At 44.6% G+C, this 20,818-nt stretch overlaps 1 protein-coding gene across 5 annotated transcripts in view; it reads right to left on the bottom strand.

Moving 5' to 3' along the window:
• Positions 1-20,818, bottom strand: part of rbfox3a (RNA binding fox-1 homolog 3a) — a 1,900,245-nt gene that overhangs the window by 1,311,966 nt on the left and 567,461 nt on the right. For 4 of the 5 annotated variants that reach the window (XM_072483360.1, XM_072483363.1, XM_072483361.1 and 1 more), the window contains one exon: positions 2,395-2,442. The gene's annotated coding sequence lies outside the window, so the exon portion shown is untranslated. Of the gene's footprint in view, positions 1-2,394; positions 2,443-2,648; positions 2,744-20,818 lie in introns of those variants that run through there. The other variant, XM_072483362.1, reaches the window with a different exon arrangement.

Below are 20,818 nucleotides of genomic sequence, written 5' to 3'. Positions count from 1 at the left end.
AGCACAGATTCAAAAGGAAAGCACATTATTGCACTGTATGCTGTTATCACAGTCCATCAGGTATTAAGAACAAATATCTGGTTAATATGTTAGCTTGTGAGATAAAGTATTGAATTTACTGAGAAGATCCTATTTCCTTACTGTCCCCTGAAACCGAGAAATATATTTTATGATTCTATTACACATGTTTTCAGACTATCTTTTAACTAGATGTTCAATATGATTAAGTGTCAAGTTTTCACAAATGATAAGACTCTCAGTATAAACATTTGAAGCTGAAATTTGGATCAAGGGCCAAATAGAATAGCTGTATACAATTTCAGCTATTCTTCAAAATTCTTCTCTGACAATACTGCAACAAAAATCCGCCAATTAAATCCATTTCTACTTGCGAACATTACAACCTGGTGCAATCAGACACTGAAACTCACCCAACATTCAAAAAATAAATAAATAATTTCTACCTTTCAAGTAATTGCTTACCAAACTAAAAAAAGTACTCAATAACATGACAATCCTGAATAGAATTCATATGTGACTTTTTTTTAAATTTCAAATGGGCCTCCATGAATAACACTCTGGAGTAGAACCGCAGTCCACAGAATTTACAAGCATCCCATTCTCTCCCCAGGGTAGCCCTCTCCAATCCTGCCTTCCAGAACTTAACAGGCCCTTGTTAAATAAAACCACAATGAAGAAATGGGTGCATTCCCGATCAAGAAAGAATAGGAAGTAGTGTTGGCATTATAACAAAAGCAATGGACACTTTCTACACAGAATACATGTCGAGAACACAGTCTTCAAATGCACATGGTTGAATGATTTTATTCAATCTTGACCTCCTTAAGTTCTTCGGAGACTATTTCAAGGTTGTAACACATTGAAGGCTTTGATTTACAGTACTAACCTCAAGAGTAAAGGTTGAGTGGTTTGTAAATATCACCTAAACCCTTTAACATATTATACCCTTGACCCAGATGACAATGAATATTTTATTAAACGTGATAAAAAAAAGATACATCTGATTGCAAGACTTTTTTGTTGAAACCAAAGATGTAAGGAATTTAGATGAAGAACTGAAGAGACAAAGAACTGTAACTGACTGGAACAAAATGAGAACTGAAAGTAACTTTAGCGCAATATTTTGAAAGTGTGAGGTCCTCATTATATTTTAGGGTTACAGCTATAATTGTATATGATTCATAATAGAATATCAGACATACTTTTCAGTTTTATTATTTTTATTATTGCTAAAATACTAGTGTTGGTGAGGAGTTGCAAGTACAGCATCAAGATAGTTATGTGCGACGTGCAACTAAGATTAGGCAACCAAATCTGAGCAACTTAAAGATTTTACCTAAAAAAACAATCATTGACTTCTCAAACTTGACCAAAATGATATTTCAAAAATGATGATAATTTAGAAACAAATGAAGGACCTTTTCTCTTCAGACCTTTCCCTCCTCATAACTTCTTTCGTAATTCTGAATGAGTTACCAAACGCAGAAATTCCTATCCATTGCAAAAAATTAGTTCTGAGAGAAATCCATTTCTTCCAATCCTATTCCATCAGAACTTATCTCTACCTTCTTATCCGTAATCGATTTGAATTCATCTCCACCTCTATTTCTGGCTTAAGCCCTCTCCATCTGAACCTATTCAATATCAAATCCATTGGATGAAAAGTAATAGAGGGGAAATAAATTCATCTGGATTCAGAGAGAAAGAGTTAAGCCCATGGTGCAATAGATATGAATAGAATTTCAATAAGCGAAAGGAGATTCATACGGAGTAAATGAAAATCTGAGGTACAGCAGAGGTTAGCCTCATGAACTTGGTCAAGTATTGTCCTGCCTTTGATATGTTCATTCCATTATCAGTCAACTCCCGACAAGAACAATCTACTTTATTCTCCGTCAGAATGACAATGTCAAACAGCAGCAGCAAATACTGTAAATAAAATCTCGTTTCCATAGAAACGGGTAAAAATAGATTAAGTAGCTCATCTCTGACAAAGATGTATATTAGCGAATTAACACTATCCCTCTCCAAAATATTTACTCTATTATTCTTTCATAACCGCAAGTCATGAATAAGATTTGCTTTTGAACAAAATAATAAATCAAAATGCTGCTCTTTTGCAATAAAGGCCGACAGTGATTACCCTGAATGCAAATTAACCAGAACATACTGTTTCAAACACAACAACATTGTTTGTGCCTCAGGATAGAACATAGATTTTCTTTTTAAAAAGAACTATACTGTTTAATAGCCACATTGTTAACCATCACTGGCAAGTTCCCAAAAACATTCCAACACACTGCCCGGAAAACTCCACATTCACACTGCGAGAGACAGATTTCCCATGTAAATATTTAGTATTAGCATACTCACAGCAGGATTGTCTTTGTCCACACTCTGGTTCCACTCTGTCTTACAGTCCTACAAATCAGAAGCACATCAGTGAGAAGGCTGCCTACGCATAAACATCCTCCTAAGGAAAAAAAACCCTTTGCTTATAGCAGTGTGAAAAAGAACACTTCTGTATGCTAAAATGTAATTACAGTCCATTACAGAGGCTACAATTACACATGTATCTAATTTACTACAATTATAATAACGTTTGCAAGACAAATACATTTTCTAACCTCAGTTAAATGATAATAATGATTAGCGTGCGATGTGTCAAGAGACTGCTTCCCAGACCCCCTTCCCAATGAAAACATATCCCCCAAATCTCACAATCGCTAAATTAAAAGGTAACATCCCAATAGTATTAAAATGATTGGCGACATTTTCATTTTCTCCTCTGTGTTTGTGTCTATTCCAGGCATATGTTGTCATTAATGGGCTGCTGTCAGTTCATCTGTGCCGAACACTACTGTCATACAAATACACTTTTGCAATGATTGTCAGGTAAGCTCTGAAATCTCCGAGCAGGGGACATTCACATTTTCTTTGAATTTCATCAATTTTTTAAGCATTTCCATTTTATGAAAAAAATATTTGTGAAGAAATATGGGAATCCAAGACAGCTTTCTTGACAAAACAAAATCTATATGCAATCTGTCTCGTTAAACAATGTATCCAAAATGCTTCTTGTTCCTTTACTCAATTAATCCAATACACTGAGGTGGAGTATGATTAGGAATTATTTTGATTAGAGAGGCAGAATGAGTCAGCAATAGAAAAAGCTGTTTATAGGAGGAGAGAAAATCTATACTAAAGAAACAAAACTAATTTCGAGTCCAAACCAGGTAAACCTGGATTGGGGATGCAGAGCAAGTCTTGAAGGTTGTGTTACATTGTCAATCTTACAGCTTTGTGATCTCTTCACAGTAATGGAACGATTAGTGCATAACTTTTGATTCAAGACCAGTTATAAACCTGAAGTGCAATAGTATAAAGGAGGACGTTTCACAAGGTTTTGGCTCCCCATCATAAGCAGTTTTATAACGGTAACGCACTTCTAAAGTCTTGTTTCGAAGTGCTGAGCATTTGTTGGGTCAAACCCCATAGCTAAATATTGTGACAGTGGCCAGAACAGTTGGATATGCAGCCGGAGAGCTTGTTGTAGGTCTTGTCAGCTGTAAGGTTATTCGAGATTTGTAACTATATCAGTACATTCTTAGGTCAACAAAAGCAGAATTAGTCCTGATCGGTGAATAAAATTGAAAGAAGCTACAATTGATTTGATTTGACTTGTTCAAAATGGGATATCTTTGACCAGGTGCCTTTTATTTTTGCTAATCTATAGAATCCCTACAGTGCAGAAGGAGGCCATTTGGCCCATTGAGTCTGGAACAGCCCTCCGAAAGAGCAACTACCTAGGCCCTTAACCCTTTCCCTATCCCTGTAACCCCACATAACTTGCACACCTAAGGGCCAATATGGTCAATAAACCTAACCTGCACATCTTTGGACATAATCATGTTACTATTACTAAAAAAAACAAAGAAATGTTATATCATAATGGCCGCAATGCTGAGTTTGTCACCTTAATTCTGACAGATAATAAATGCTCAACTAAACAATATAAGATGTGATCTCAATTTAAAGAATTTCTCTGCAGCTAGAGCTGTGAATGCAACTTGTCTTTACAGTTTATTGGAACTCCACATTTGTTATTCTGGGACTGAGTTTGAAGTGCCTGTGATCCACCTTGTGTTATGTGCTCTGGGAATATAAAACAAAAAAGAGTGGCTAAGGTAAATATTGGTCCGTTAGAGGATGAGAAGGGAGATTTAATAATGGGAGATGAGGAAATGGCTGAGGAACTGAACAGGTTTTTTGGGTCGGTCAGTGGAAGACACAAATAACATGCCAGTGACTGATGGAAATGAGGCTATGACAGGTGAGGACCTTGAGAGGATTGTTATCATCAAGGAGGTAGTGATGGGCAAGCTAATGGGGCTAAAGGTAGACAAGTCTCCTGTACCTGATGGAATGCATCCCAGAGTGCTAAAAGAGATGGCTAGGGAAATTGCAAATGCACTAGTGATAATTTACCAAAATTCACTAGACTCTGGGGTGGTCCCGGCAGATTGTAAATTAGCAAACGTGACACCACTGTTTAAAAAAGGATGTAGGCAGAAAGCGGGTAATTATAGGCCAGTGAGCTTAACTTCGGTAGTAGGGAAGATGCTGGAATCTATCATCAAGGAAGAAATAGCGAGGCATCTGGATGGAAATTGTCGCATTGGGCAGACGCAGCATGGGTTCATAAGGGCAGGTCGTGCCTAACTAATTTAGTGGAATTTTTTGAGGACATTACCAGTGTGGTAGATAACAGGGAGCCAATGGATGTGGGAAATCTGGATTTCCAGAAAGCCTTTGACAAGGTACCACACAAAAGGTTGCTGCATAAGATAAAGATGCATAGCATTAAGGGGAAAGTAGTAGCATGGATAGAGGATTGGTTAATTAATAGAAAGCAAAGAGTGGGGATTAATGGGCGTTTCTCTGGTTGGCAATCAGTAGCTAGTGGTGTCCCTCAGGGATCAGTGTTGGGTCCACAACTGTTCACAATTTACATAGATGATTTGGAGTTGGGGACCAAGGGCAATGTGTCCAAGTTTGCAGACGACACTAAGATAAGTGGTAAAGCAAAAAGTGCAGAGGATACTGGAAGTCTGCAGAGGGATTTGGATAGGCTAAGTGAATGGGCTAGGGTCTGGCAGATGGAATACAATGTTGACAAATGTGAGGTTATCCATTTTGGTTCAAATAACAGCAAAAGGGATTATTATTTAAATGATAAAATATTAAAACATGCTGCTGTGCAGAGAGACCTGGGTGTGCTAGTGCACAAGTCGCAAAAAGTTGGTTTACAGGTGGAACAGGTGATTAAGAAGGCAAATGGAATTTTGTCCTTCATTGTTAGAGGGATGGAGTTCAGACTAGGGATGTTATGCTGCAATTGTATAAGGTATTAGTGAGGCCACACCTGGAGTATTGTGTTCAGTTTTGTCTCCTTACTTGAGAAAGGATGTACTGGCACTGGAGGGTGTGCAGAGGAGATTCACTAGGTTAATCCCAGAGCTAAAGGGGTTGGATAACGAGGAGAGGTTGAGTCGACTGGGACTGTACTCGTTGGAATTCAGAAGGATGAGGGGGATCTTATAGAAACATATAAAATGATGAAGGGAATAGATGGGATAGATGCGGGCAGGTTGTTTCCACTGGCGGGTGAAAGCAGAACTAGGGGGCATAGCCCCAAAATAAGGGGAAGTAGATTTAGGACTGAGTTTAGGAGGAACCTCTTCACCCAAAGGGTTGTGAATCTATGGAATTCCTTGCCCAGTGAAGCAGTAGAGGCTCCTTCATTAAATGTTTTTAAGATAAAGATAGATCGTTTTTTGAAGAATAAAGGGATTAAGGGTCATGGTGTTCGGGCCGGAAAGTGGAGCTGAGTCCACAAAAGATCAGCCATGATCTCATTGAATGGTGGAGCAGGCTCGAGGGGCCAGATGGCCTACTCTTGCTTCTAGTTCTTATGTATAACACAAGCTGCAACACGATGCAGCTTTGACCAAAAGATACTCCAGACGTTGAAGTAAGTTCAATATGATTTATTGAACCATTAGCACAGTTGTCTATGAGTTCGACTCTCCTGCTAATCTTGCTATAGTAACTCAGTCTAACTAAACAGTCTGCTCTAAGACACGTGGTGGGTGTGATGCTTCTGGTCTGCCCCTGCCCTACTCTCTACATGCCGTCTGTGGAAAGAGACAGAGCATGTGTGCCCTGTCCTTATATATGGGCTGCCCCCTTGTGGTAGTGTCACCTCTGGGTGTCTTGACTGCCCATTGGTCGTGTCCTATTCTATGTGTTCATTAGCGGTATGTCTGCATGTCATGACGTCTCTGGTGCTCCCTCTAGTGTTTGCTTAGTAGTAGCGTATTTACATTAACTCATTGTGTATTTACAGTGATGCATTTCACCACATCCCCCCTTTTTCCATGTTACATATTTTCTGTACAATGTTAAAGAAAAATTGAACAAAAACAGATAAATAAGTGATGACATGTACAAGTTATGATGACTGTGATGACTATCCAAGATCAAAGAATAATTATGATGACATTGAGGATTATACAAGACCAAATAATAGTTATGAGTTACACAGTCGAGTGGCTTTCTTGTGCTGCTATGGAAGTGTCGATGCTGATGTTGATGTTGTCATTTCCTTGTGAACGCCGTCCTAGTGTCCTAGTGTTTCCGTAACCAAGAAGTCATCAGGAGGTGTTCAAATGGTCAAATCACTTCATTGTATGAAATTAACTCTTTTTTTATGCTTGTGGTAGCAATTCTTGATGACATTTTCCTGAAAGCTGTTTTGCTTGTCCTTAGTGTAGCAAACGTCAATTGGTAAGATGCGTTGACATGCCATGGTATGTTTGCACTCTCGCCATTGTTCTGAGCTGAGCAGTAACATTGTCCTTCATGGGCAGAGTTGTACCATGTCGTACCAGTTGTTCTAATGTTGTTGTCATTGTTGTTATTAACGTGCTTGTTGTTGTGTTTGTTGCCTCTGGTAAGCTTCGTGTTGTTGTCTTTGGTGTTTTGTAGGTTTTGTTGTCATGTTTGTTGCTCTCAATGGCCACACTGAATGGATAATTCGACTCCTTCAGAAAGTTACTTGTGTCAGTATCCTTTGTGGCATCTGCTGTTTCATTGAGCGTGCCATCTCTGATTCCTCAGCGCTCCCCGACTGGAGTCATGTCCGGTTCACTGGAGTCATCTTTGGCTTGTCGATGCTCCCCGTCTGGAGCCCTTTCTGGTTCACCTGAATCACCTTTGGTTTCTTGATGCTCCCCGTCTGGAGTCATTTCAGGTTCTTGTGGAGAGGCTCGAGTAGATGAGGTTTAAATTAATGTGGTGTCACTGGAGTCACTAGTAGCCTCACTTTGATTGTCGAGTGCCTCTGTACATACTAGCTGAGATCTGTCAGTCTCGCTGAGATGTCGCACATCCTGTATGGGAATTGTGAAGCCTTTGTCACTTGTCGCACATACAGTGTCTTCTTGCCGGTTAGATGAGCTAGGTAAACTATCAGTCTTCTTCTGGTGGCTCAAATCATCTGGGTAGACTGTCAGTCTTTTCGTTGTTCACGTGAGCATGGTAGATTTTCATAGTTGTCTTGCTGTGCACTTGAGCATGGCAGACTTGCATCGTATGCAGTTGGTGGCTCAGATAAGGTTGCTAGACATTCATGGTCTTGTTCATGCAAGGACTGCGCTCTGGAGTCTTGCGTCGCTTCCATCATGCAGTCTGTCAACGAGCTCACTGTGGAGGCTTGTATCGCTCTCTCTGTGGAGTCTGGCATCATTCCTTGTGTGAAGTCGTGCAGTGGTCTCGCTGTGGAGTCGATCTGTGTGCTCTCAACGGAGTCGTGCAGTGGTCTAGCTGTGGAGTCTGTCATTGCTTTCTGTGTGGAGTCGGGATCTCTTCTTGGTGCGTAGACCCCCCTCTGTGTGGAGTCGGGGACTCTTTGTGGTGCGCGGACGACTCTTCGTGGTGCGTCAGGTCGCTCTCTGTGGGTTTGTACCACTCACTGTCTCTTGGCGTCAGGCCGCAGCAGAATCCTGTACTCATGGGTCGGGATGTCGTCTATGCTGGGCTGAGGATCCTCAAATCCGAAGAACTCGCCCATGACTGTGTCGGATACTTCAATGTACAACGCATCTCGTTGCTGTTCGGATTTGGTACTGAGGTCGCCACGTCCAATGATGAAATCATCGTCTGAATCGTAGTCTTCAAGGACTAAATCATCTCTTAGGGCGGTGCTAACTGCTTGTTGCAGGGTTCTGCGGAGGTTACTTTCAGCTACTGGTCGAAGTTCAGGCATTGTGCTGTTGTTCCAGATGAAAGAATTGTGTTTTCTGGCATTAACATTTTTTTCCACTATTTTCGGACATTTCCCCTTTAAGTGGATGTGGTCCAGGGCCTCTGACGTCATGACACTTGTGACGTAGAGCGTAGGAATGGATTGCGCATGAGCAGATCACTTTTCCTTCACTGTGCGCTCTTTTCGCAACTGCACATGCACGGCTTCTCGCACATGCGCAAAACATTATTTCGCTGATTCGCGTCTTCTCGGGATCTGCGCAAGATGGCTGCCAATCAAAATTGCCGTTTGCTTCTGTTGCAAGCCTACCTTTGCCTCGTGGTGAGTAGAGGCGCCAGTTTTACTGATTTCTGTTGTGTTCACCTCGCAGTAGTTTTCAAACTTGTCCAGGACTGTCTGGAAGTCCATCTTGACCTGCCCTTTGGAGTCGGATGCTACCATATAAATCTCAAATCTCTGCTTGAATGCCGCCAGTTGGCACTGAGATTGCCGTGGTACCCGAGCTACTGAGGAACCGGAATTTCGATCACCTTGCCTGGGTGCTGTTGCTGATTGTCACGGATCTTGCTGAGTTGAGCTATATAGATTCAACAGGCACACCTGGTACCGTGTTGTGTTATGTACTCTGGGATAGCACAGGCTGCAACTCGATGCAGCTTTGACCAAAAGATACTCCAGACTTTGAAGTAAGTTCAATGTGATTTATTGAACCATTAGCACAGATCTCTATGAGTTTGACTCCCCTGCTAATCTTGCTATAGTAACTCAGTCTAACTAACCAGTCTGCTCTAAGCTATGTGGTGGGTGTGATGTTTCAATCTGCCCCTGTCGTACTCTCTATGTTTCGCCTGTGGAAACAAACAGAGCATGTGTGTCTTGTCCTTATATATGGGTTGTGTAATGCCCCTTTGTGGTAGTGTCACTCTGGGTGTCTTGACTGCCCATTGGTCGTGTCCTATTCTGTGTGTTCATTAACTGTATGTCTGCATGTCATGACGTCTCTGGTGCTCCCTCTAGTGTTTACTTAGTCGTAGTGTATTTACATTAACCCCTTGTGTATTTACAATGATGCATATCACCACACACCTGACCTACTGTAGCAACAGCTCTCTCTCTCACATTTGACCAGGGGCTTTATCTTTCGGGTCCTTTTCAAATACTTCAGTAAGCCCTCTCTTGCCTGTAGAATTTGGGGCAATTGAGGGAGGAAAAGGGGGGGGTTATTCCTCTTCTTTATTTTATTCGTGCCATGGTACAACATTTACAATAATGTGACATCTTTGAATTCAGTGTTTTCTCCCCATTTAGTATTTTTGCCTTTCCTAGGCATTCATTTTTTCTTTTTTTCTTTCTTTTTTTCATCTAGCCCTTTTCATTTCCCATGCCAAACAACTTGGAAGCATTTTGCCCTTCTCTTTTCCTTCCTACCTTTGTTGCATGTCCTCCACTCATCAGCTCTACTGAAGCAGACTTAAGATTCAGACCGTTATTAGAGTGGGAAATTGCAGATACCTGCAAGCGTTCCACAAAGGGTGGCACAATTCACTGGAGAAATAGATCGTTGTACCACGGTACTGAAAATGAAACCTATTCGAACATAAAGAAGTCACCCCACTGAAACATCCCCCAGCATTATTTCACATTAATATAGAATAATGTAAGATTTATGAAGTGAGGGCCTGCTTCATAGGACCATGCTGACTTTTATTCCATTCAAGTGTGCGGCTAACATCAGTTGAGGAAGATTCTTTCTGAGAACATCCGCCAGCAAGCACTGATTGTCACAGTGTAGTTCAGTGGACAGACCAGCAGAGAGCAGTGTCTTGCTTTTCAAAATAATTCCAGCCAAATCTTCTCATGAGCACTAAAAACGACAGCAATGTGGCAATCAAATTCTAGATAGTGTATGCACTCTGCAAGGGTGTCAGTTTAACATCTGTCAGCAAAGACCTACAGAGGATCGCCATAAAACATTAGCACATTTAAAAAATAAGGGACCATGTACCATTTCCACTAAAATTGCTTCTCTACAATTACCCTCCTTCTGAACACATCTCTGATATGAACCAGCTGCATGATCACTGGATAAAAATGCAGTAGATCAGAGCAACAAATCTGTACAAAAATAAAGCGCTGAAGTTTAATGTTTGAGTCGCTGATACAGTAAGGCCCTACCCGAGCAAACTGAGTAATGATCATTATCCACACAAAAAGTAAAAAGAAAACTGAAATTCTACTGAACGTCCTTTTTGTTCTTTTAGTGTATTAGCTCTTGATTGTTGCAGAGGCGTTTTAATTTTAAGACGCTATTCAACTTCCAATGTTGTTATTATGTGGATTCCCTAAATCAAGCCAGGTTAGAGGCCTGTGTGCTTGTCGACGGCCTGTCGGGGGACATTAGAGGTCAGTCGACAGTCGAGGCTTGGAAGTAGGGGTGTGAAAGAATCAAAGGGTGACTGGATAATGCTGGAACGGTTTTGCACCATAAAGAGCTGATGCATTTCTCCAGCGCTCGACACCAGTGCAGTAAATCAGGTAGAGAAGTGCTGCCACATAGTCTCCTTCCGGCCTTCTGAGAGGGGTAGGAAAAGGGATTGGGAGGGGAAGAGGAAGGGTTGAGAAGAAGGAAGAGGAGAAGGAGGGAGGCAAAAGGTAAGAAGAAAGTGGAAAATGGGAAGGCAGGAGAGAGTGAGGAAGGGAAAAGATTGTTTGGGCAAGGGAAGGGGGGTGGATTCCCTTTCATTCAGAGGGCAAGCCCTTTGTTTGGGCCGACTCCCTTTGACTGAAAATTAATTCCATGAAACCATAGTGACAATGCCCACAATAAGAAGCTGCAGAGAACTTTGTGAAGGAGCAATGAGTGTTTCCAAGGCAAGAATAATACAGATATGTTTAAAATAGGGCAAAGAGAGCAGGATCGCAAGGTGGGTTGGACATAGGGACATGGGTTCAGATCAAGACCAAACTAATGGGACACAAATCTATTCTGTTTGCTGGTTGGACTCCACTACAGCTCTGAGTGTGCATGTAAAACATTGCAATACTATCCTAATGTGGCATGAAATGCTTACTATACTTGAAGAGGATGTGGTGTGTTGTCAGAGGATGCTGATCTCCCTTGTTTGGGTGCAAGTTGGGCCTAAGTGTCATGGTGTCATGGGCTTTATTCAAGTGTGCTTGAAATAAGAAGGGTTCCATTCCCTAGCACTAACACCCTCACCTTGATGAGCATGATCAGAAAAGGGGCCACAAGCAAGGCCAAGTGACTTAATGTCTTTCACACACACCTATGCATTTTGAAATTCACAGTTGGCACTGGGAAGCATTCCTAACTAGCTCTAACTCTGGGGTCCCATGGAAGGTGTAGTGTAAAGTCATTTGATCAGACGGTACAGATCCAGATTGTGTATGTTTATGGAGAGTGGTGGATGGAAAGGGGCATGGCAATCAGTAATACATAATAATAGGCACGATTTAACGGCCTCATCGTGCCTGGTGAGAATCCATGCGAGTCAGTTCAATTGCAGGAGCGACCTAAAGCCTGACGCTTGCCAGGCGGCAGTCGGTTTGCGATCGAACCAGCTCGTTCCCGATGGTGGATTCAGGAACTCACCTGGGCACAGCGAGAACCCACTAATTGCCACTTAAAGTCCAACCTTCATTAACAAGATGGCCTCCGTATCCAACGACCTCCTGGGATCGAACCGACTCATGAGCGACGATTAGTGCTGGTCAACACAAACGAGGATCAGGCAGAACAGCACTTGGAGGGTCTCCCAGGCCATTGGCGGCCCTTGGGTGGTCAGGAACAGGGCAGGGTGGCACTCTGGCTGTCCCCTGTCACCCGGCCATTCTGGCACTGCCCAGTTGGCACCTTGGTGCTGCCATTTTAGCACTGCCAAAGTACCAGGTGGCACTGCCAGGCTTGCAGGTGCACTGCCAGGGTGTCAGAGCAGCAGTGCACAGGTGCAAGGGTGGCACTGTCATGGGTCAGGACCTGAGGGCAGCAATCCCTGTGAAAGTTGGGATGAGGGGGGTCTGGAGGATGGGGGGGAAAGGGGGGGGGGAGTGGTGAAGGGCGGATGAGAGGGGCCTCCAGATGGTTTGGGGAATGAAGGATGGAGGTTTTGGAAAGGGTGGGGGCCCGAAACAGGGTGTGGGTTGGTCTGAAATGGGGGGACCTCAGTGACCCCCACAGTGGGGTGTCTGGGGTTGGGGGGTAGTGCCTATGTGTGTGTGTGTGTGTGTGTGGGGGGGGGTGACATAGCCCATGGATGGGGGTGGGGGTGGGGGAAGGGGGGGGGGTGAGGGACCCACAAGCTCACCTAGAGATCGGGAACCCTATCAAAATGGCGGCTCAATCTCTGTGGAGCCGGTTTGGCCAGCGAGCTCAGCTCCCCAGCAATGACAATAATGGGCTTGCCCAGCGAGGAACTCGCCAGGCACCGATGAAATGACTCATGCTGTTCGATAGCGGTCAGGAGCTCGCCCACGGGTCCATCGCGGAGCTTGCGGGAAACCTCACTCACTACAGCGCTTATAACTTGTCCCGTTAAATCGCGCCCATCATGTGGATGCATGATTATCCACCAGCCTCTATTATCCTCCCAAGGGAATCTCCTTTATGACAGATAATCATGGTTTAACCGCACTACACACTACATGATGAATATGGCCATAATAATTACCGTGGCAATGCAGCACATTCCTCAAACCTCACGCACAATTTCCCAATTCGTGCAGAAAATAGGAGGTACGTATGTCTCGCAATAAAAGGTAAAAGGTCAGACGAAACTGATCTGTTTAAGTTCCAAGAATGAAGCACCGAGCAAGAGGGACAGTGCATTTTGCTTACTGTCCAGTTTATGTCTCAAAAACTAATAAACTCAGAAAGGACAATATACTAACTCATGAATCTAACTTATTTATGGCATAAACAAAATAGAGACAGGAAACAGTGGAAAAGTTTGAAGTCTTTCTCGCCAGAGAAATAGACTAGATGTTCCACACTTTTTCATTATCTCTTATCTGTCATCGTGCTGTCACACTTCATTCACTTAGCTATTTTTCTCTAAAATAATACTGCAGTAAAGAACATTGCAGTATTGCTTCTTGCCTCAGTTAATAAGCCGAGTGCCATGTGATGACAGTGTTCCATGCTACTGGGGTACTGATTTTCCAGCTGATAAGAACACTTCTCTGGGATCAGGTACCACCAGATTGATCTATCAGAGATGGAGGTCTGACTCAAGTGCTTCTGTACTCGTAAGAAACAAACATTCAGAAAATGTGGGCTCGGGCTAATATTTTATTCTATTAAATTGTGAGTAATTTGACGAAGTAATATTAACACGTTGATCTTCCTTACCCACAGCGCAAAAAAAAAAAGACACCTTTGCACTTAAAGCAAATTTTTGCAATTTTTTAACTGGTTAAAGCACTCCTGATAAAACTTTGGTGTGCCTCTTTTTATTGATGGTGACCGATTTCAATTAATATTGCAACATTAACAAACTGTTCAAACACATGCACATAATTGCCATATCCCACAACTTGACATCTTTAGTTTGTCAGCTGTACACTTGCGCTTGCAGACAAAATTTCGAGTGCACTCAAGCCGCTACTTCCAAAGAAGGGTTTAAATAATCCCTGAATCTTCATACTTTGGAAAATTTTCCCTGGTGTACTAAATATTGGGCGGGATTTACTTACCACCCCGCCACGTTCTTTTTGGCAGCAGAGGCGGCCCACCAGTGGCATCTACCGGTCCCGCCGTTGTCAGTGAAATTTCCCATTGACGTCGTCGGGAAACCTGTGTGCCGGCATGGGATCGGAATTTCCCGCTGCCGTGAACAGCCGATATTTCCAGTCCATTCTTTCTTCATATTCTCATCACAGTGCATGCAGCGAGGAAAGGGCAAGTTGTGTAAGCCATGGTACACTCCAAGGTGCAATGAAAATGTTTTAATAATAAATGCCATGAATCGTTGTAGAATGCCCATTTTCTACCGATCAGTTCTGGTGAACTTTAAGGTAATTGTTGGGCGGAATTTTCCCACAATTTGTCAGAGTGTCAGGCTCTGACTGAAAACCGACGTGTTTCGCTCCAGATGCACTACCGATTTACCAGACCAGATCTTGAGACTCTCTGACAAAATAAAGTGAGCGGGTGTGGTTTACGCTGCCGGTCTGGCGGGGCGGGGCCCGATAGAGCTGGCAAGGCCGGCTCCACGGTGATTGGGGCGCCCCGATCAGCAGAGAGTTGAAACTTCACCCAGCAACAATCCTCCACAACCACAACGGTATCAGGGTCTCTATGGCCCCCCTATCCCAACCCCCACCCAAGGTCAACAATCACCATGGCAGGATAGCAGACAGTCCCCACGCTCCCCTTCACTGCCTGATCCCTTCCCCCTCTCTGCCTGCAAGTTACCACCCGTAATGGCCACTGCTCTGTCACTGCCAAGTTACCCCCTACAAAGGCCTTGGCGCTCGCCCCCCGCTCCCAAACACATATAATAGAAGTACCCTCCCCCACCTAATTGGGCTCCCCAGAGGACCGGCTCCTGGTACTGCCCCCGGTTGACAGCGCTAGGTTGACAGTGCCAATCTGTGCTGATGTATGCCCCTCTTTCCCACCAAGGGGAACCCCTCAACTAATTCCCACCTTCATTTACCCGTTATAAACCTCACCAACCTGCCATCACATTGATGAAGTATGAATATTATGTGAGGGGAGGAATCATGTGGTGGGTGGGGGGGGGGGGGGGGCTCATTAATAATATTAACATTTATGTAAAGGTATTACAATGAAGTTCTTTCCCTTTGTGGGTGAGAATTTCATTTCGCCAATGGCGAGGGGCATGGAAAGTTGAGAAGAGAGCGTTTTGAAGTCTTAGAAATGGGGAATGATATGTCGGCCTCTGAAAGTATCAAGAAGAGTCTGGTGATGAGTCCAGAACTTCTGGGACATTTAACATAGGCAAATGTGGAAGATCAGGGAATACCGGGGGGGGGGGGAGGGGTATCATGGCAGGGTAGTGATGAGATGAATGAGCAGTGGACAGTTACATCATATTGAATTACCAGAAAGGGGAGGGGGGAGGAACTATAATTAATGCCCAGGAAGATCGAGAGAAGAGGAAAGATAAGGGGCAGGGTTCTCCGCTGACCTTTGGGGGGGGGGGGGGGGTAGCAGGGTGTGGCCAGGAGCTGGGCTGCGGGGTTGAGGTGAATGGGCACCGAGCCACCTTTGCCGCAGCCTGCAAGTCAGCCATGCAGCTGTGCACGCCGCTGACTGCCCACAGTGAACTTAGGGCCACAGGTTGTATGGGTGTCTCCCCAGGGCACGCCCCTAGGTGTCAACCTCCCGAGTGCCAATCTCGGATCCAGCGAATCCTGCACCATTTCTCACTGGAATCGATTGTGTTCCACGTGGCGCCGGTGCTAACCCCTCCACGGTTGCCGAATTGGTCCAAATGAGGCACCAGTTTTGCTGATTTGAAGTCCACGAATTCTGCCCCGGCATTAACACATAGTCTCAGGAACGGAGAATCCCGCCCAAGAGATTTTTTGCGGCAGGGATCCTGGTATAAGGTAGACTTGGAGGAATGTCTGTTACTATTTTAGGGAAGAGCCCGATGAAGAGGTACAAGGTTCCCTCCCCAGCAGTTATACAAAAGCTGTCTTCCCAGCACTGAGACATAAAGTATTTGTTTAAGATAATCGCGGCCTTTTGTGCACTTACATTCTAAGTGTGAGTCACCGTTGGGAAAGCCGGGAAAGCCTGTCTTGGCATTCTGTTTCCACCTCCAAAAACGCCTCCTGCTGATTCCTGAACATAATTCTGGAACCAATATCACGTTGTTGAAAAACTTGAACTTGGACTACTTTTCATTTCTCTTCTTCTGGTGTATGATTAACTCTTGCTATTGTCACTGTCCTCTTCCTCTTCTCTGCCTTTTCCTATCTTTGCCATGATTAAAATTCCATGTGTTGATACCAAGAAAAAGACATCAAGAGTACTTAGGAGGATGCTAATTTCCAAATTATTGCATTATATAAATCTTAAACATAACATAACCACCTCTGGATCAGAAGAGTAACAATTAAATTCAATAAGGAAATAGCAGACTTGTTAAATAAATACTTTCTCATATGACACTGGAGAAGGAGGAAAAGAAACAGCAGCACGTATGGACCTAAAAATAAGTCAAGAGAAGAATGTAATGGATTTAATAGAAGTGAAAAGAATGTAATGGAGAAAAAATGATGGACCGTAAGATAAACAAATTTCCAGGACATGATGGGTTTCCATTCCAGGTATGAATAGAAATAGGTGAGGAAATTGCAGATCGGTTAGTCATAATTTCCCAAAGCTCTCTGCATTCAGGTTTTGTACACCAGATAGGAAAATTGGCACTCTATTTTTCAAAGAACATAGAATTTACAGTGCAGAAGTTGGCCCATCGAGTCTGCACCGGCTCTTGGAAAAAGCTCCCTACTTAAGCCCACGACTCCACCCTATCCCCGTAACCCAGTAACCCCATCTAACCTTTTGGATACTAAGGGGCAATTTATCATGGCCAATCCACCTAACCTGCACATCTTTGGCGTGTGGGAGGAAACCGGAGCACCCGGAGGAAACCCACGCAGACACAGGGAGAACGTGCAGAATCCGCACAGACAGTGACCCAAGCCGGGAATCGAACCTGGGACCCTGGAGCTGTGAAACCATAGTGCTAATCACTATGCTACCGTGCTGCCACAAGAAGGGAGGGAAGCTAAGAAACTACAAACCTGCTAGTTTCACATCCGTTTTGGGGACGATCCTGAAATATATATTAACGCAGGAAAAGGAATACTGAACTATGGAAACTTCTCGTTCGGTGAACTTATTCCGTTGGCACCAAACATTTTAAATTTAAAAGGAGTTATTTTAAGTATACAAAAAACATTAATGTGTTGAGAGCGCACTCCCCGATCTGAACAGTTCCCACAGAGCCTGCCTTGTGCTTTTTGCACCCAAAAGAGATAGTTCTGCTAGCACTGCCCATGCCCCTCATGAACCCACCAGAAGCACTCCTTCACCCCCATGGGAACTCTAGGCACATTAAAAAGTCTACTCACCCCGAACCCTCAATTGCTGCTGCCCACCACCAGGGCTGTATCTGGCCAGCCAACAGTCACCACAGGAACCTTGAGGAAGTGTGTGTGGCTGGGGGCAGGGGGGGAGGGGGGGGGGGGGGGTTACGCCCTGCTCAGAGAATGCACTTGGGCAAACATCAGTTGACAATCAGTGTGGATTTGTGAAAGATAGATCATGCCTGACTAACCTGGCAGCATGGTGGCGCAGTGAGTTAGCCCTGCTGTCTTATGGCGCCGAGGTCCCAGGTTCGATCCCAGTTCTGGGTCACTGTCCGTGTGGAATTTGCACATTCTCCCCGTGTTTGCATGGGTTTCGCCCCCACAACCCAAAAATGTGCAGGCGAAGTGGATTGGCCACGCTAAATTGCCCCTTAATTGTAAAAAAAGAATTGGGTACTCTAAAATTTAATTAAAACATTTGTTTAAAAAAAATGCCTGACTAACCTAGTTTAACCTTTTGAGGACGCTACTATCATGGTGGCCATGTGAATATCTCGAGACATTGTATATGTGAACTTTCAGGAGACACTGATGAATTTCAATAAAAGAGATTATTCGCAGAAAGAAAACCTTATGGAATGGGAACTAATCTAATGGAACAAGTTGGTAATTTATTAGGAAGCAGAACACAGGGATAAAGTACATTGATTGGTGCAATGTGACAAATAATGTTCTGAGGGAGTTGTACTGGGGCCACATCTCTTTATCATAAACCTAACTTGGATAAAGGAATTGAGCTAGATACCAAAGTCTGCAGGTGACAATAAATTAGGAGGCACAGCAAGTTTTGGAGATAGGTGCAGGAAATTACTGAAAGAGAAGTCGACAAAACTGCGGCAGATGGTGGAATAGAGTCACCGAACTGGAACTCTCATGCATCCGATGTGATTTTTTTTCTGTGTTACTATGTATTCCAGTGACATTCTCAAAATTGATGTCAAACTGGCAGGGCCATAGTTTCCTAAGTTCTCTTCCTGCCTTCTTAACAAAATTGAGCGACTCTAACAATTGTTTTCCGGATGTACAAAACCTGAAGCTGGAGAGCTTTGGGAAATCATGACTAAAAGATGTGCTTTTTCCTCACCTATTTCTTTTCATACCTGGAATGGACACCTATCAAGTTCAGGAAATTAGTTTATCTTAAAGTCCATCATTTTCTCCATTACCTTTTCACTTGTATTATATCCATTACATTCTTCTCTTGACTTATTTTTAGGTCCGTATGTGCTGCTGTTTCTTCTCCCTCTTTCTCCAGTGTAATATGAGAGGAAGTATTAATTTAACAAGTCTGCTATTTCCTTATTGCATTTAATTTCATCGTCATCCATTTTGAATGCAAGAACAAATAATTGGAATACTTCTTTTATGGCCAGAGATGAGGCAATGTGGAGGAGCAAAATGTCTATGTACACATATCATAAAACTAATTAAAAAGACTGATGGAATGTTGTCCTTTCACAGAATCATACAATTTACAGTGCAGAAAGAGGCTATTTGGCCCATCGAATCTGCACCGGCCCTTAGAAAGAGCACCCTACTTAAGCCTATGCTCCACCCTATCCCTGTAACCCAATAACCCCACCTAACCTTTTTGATACTAAGGGGAAATTTATCATGGCCAATCCACCTAACCTGCACAACTTTGGACTGTGGGAGGAAACCCGCGGGAAACCCACGCAGACACGGAGGTAAAGTGCAAACTCCACACAGTCACCCAAGGGCGGATTTGAACCTGGGACCTGGAGCTGTGAGGCAGCAGTGTTAACCACTGTGCCACTGTGTCGCATATCAGCCGGAGGCTGCAAAGAAGAGGAAGTTATACTTCAGTTCTCCAGAGCATTGCTCAGACCCGACTGACAGTATTGCATTCTGTTTTAGGCACCTGAAGAAGTATACATTGGTCTTGGTGGGAATAAATCTTGGGTTCATTTCAATGACATCAAGTTTAAAAGGCTTGCTAAAAATGGAGGGCTTGATTCTCTAAAAAAATGCCGAAGTGTGGTATCGAGCGGGAATTGCCGCAAACTTCCCAGCGTTTGGCCCAGTGAGACCGACAACGCAATTCAACGTTAATTGGTCCACTTGAGGCCTCATGGGCCTCTCACCGCAAATGAATACTCGCCAGCTGATTCAAAGAACAATACAGCACAGGAACAGGCCCTTTGGCCCTCCAATCCTGTACTGGTCATGATTCACCGGGACCATGCTCGCCAGCCCCCCCGCTAACAAGGTTGAGCAGCACTAAGCAGCACTTGCTCAGCCAACCCCAGCCAGCTCGCAGCAATGGCGCCGAGGCGACCAGCCCCAAGATTCGGGGGCGCAGATCTGGGGAGGTTCCTGGACGCTTTGGAGGCCAGTAGGGATGTCCTGTTACCCCAAGGGTCCAGGAGAGTCAGCCGCATGACAGCCAGTGCTGCCTGAGATGAGGTGGCGGCAGCTGCGAGCTGGGGAAGTGTGGTCAGGAGGACTGACCTTCAGTGCAGGAAGAAGTTCAAAGTTCAAGGACCGACAACGGGCAGCACGAGTGAGTAGACACCAAAATAACCCCCCCCCCCTCCCCAAGGGAGCAGACATCCCCCAACTCCCTATGCGACCCCAGCCCTCCCTCCACCCCCTCCCTCTTCAACCCCGTCCTCCCCAACCCTCCCTTCACACACACAGCCACCCCCCCCCCTCCCCCACCACTGTGAACCTAGCATGTGGCTAACGATGCCTCTCTGTGTCTCCTCAGGAAAAGCTCACCCATAATAGTCGGGAGAGGGTCCAGACTGGCGGTGGGGTGCCGAACTGTAGAATCCTCACCCCTTTTGAGGAGCATGCCCTGGGAGGTGACCGGGGTGGCTGAGGACAAATCATCACCCACGAGGAGGCTGGCGGACACCGCAGAGGTGAGGAACCACCACGCTCCACCTGGGGGACCTGTCAAACGTGAGTTGTTATTGCCTTAATGACTGACCCGTCCCTCCCATTGACCACATGTCCATTCTCCCGCGGTCCTCCAGCTGATGGCACCGGCCCATCCCTGGCAGCACCCTCTCCTGACTCCCAGGAGAAGACCTCGGAGGAGATCTCCAAGGATGCAACTGTTATAGTCGCGGCACAGCTGATCCCCAGAGGACAACCAAGCACCCCACCCCCCTCAAGGTATTCAACCCTCCCACCCCCCCAACCTGGCGACCCCTACCCCACCAGTCCCGACACCCCACATCAACCTGACAACCCCCCCCCCCCCCATAGATCAGACCAGCCCTGCTAACCGGAGACCCCCCAGCCCCCAACCTGATCCAACCCCCCCAACCCGAAAAACACCTCTCCTACCTG

Source organism: Scyliorhinus torazame, chromosome 18 (assembly GCF_047496885.1).
Source record: "Scyliorhinus torazame isolate Kashiwa2021f chromosome 18, sScyTor2.1, whole genome shotgun sequence".
Classification (NCBI taxonomy): domain Eukaryota; kingdom Metazoa; phylum Chordata; class Chondrichthyes; order Carcharhiniformes; family Scyliorhinidae; genus Scyliorhinus; species Scyliorhinus torazame.
Note: the sequence above shows the minus strand (reverse complement) of the source record. Positions and strands in the feature narration are given on the sequence as shown.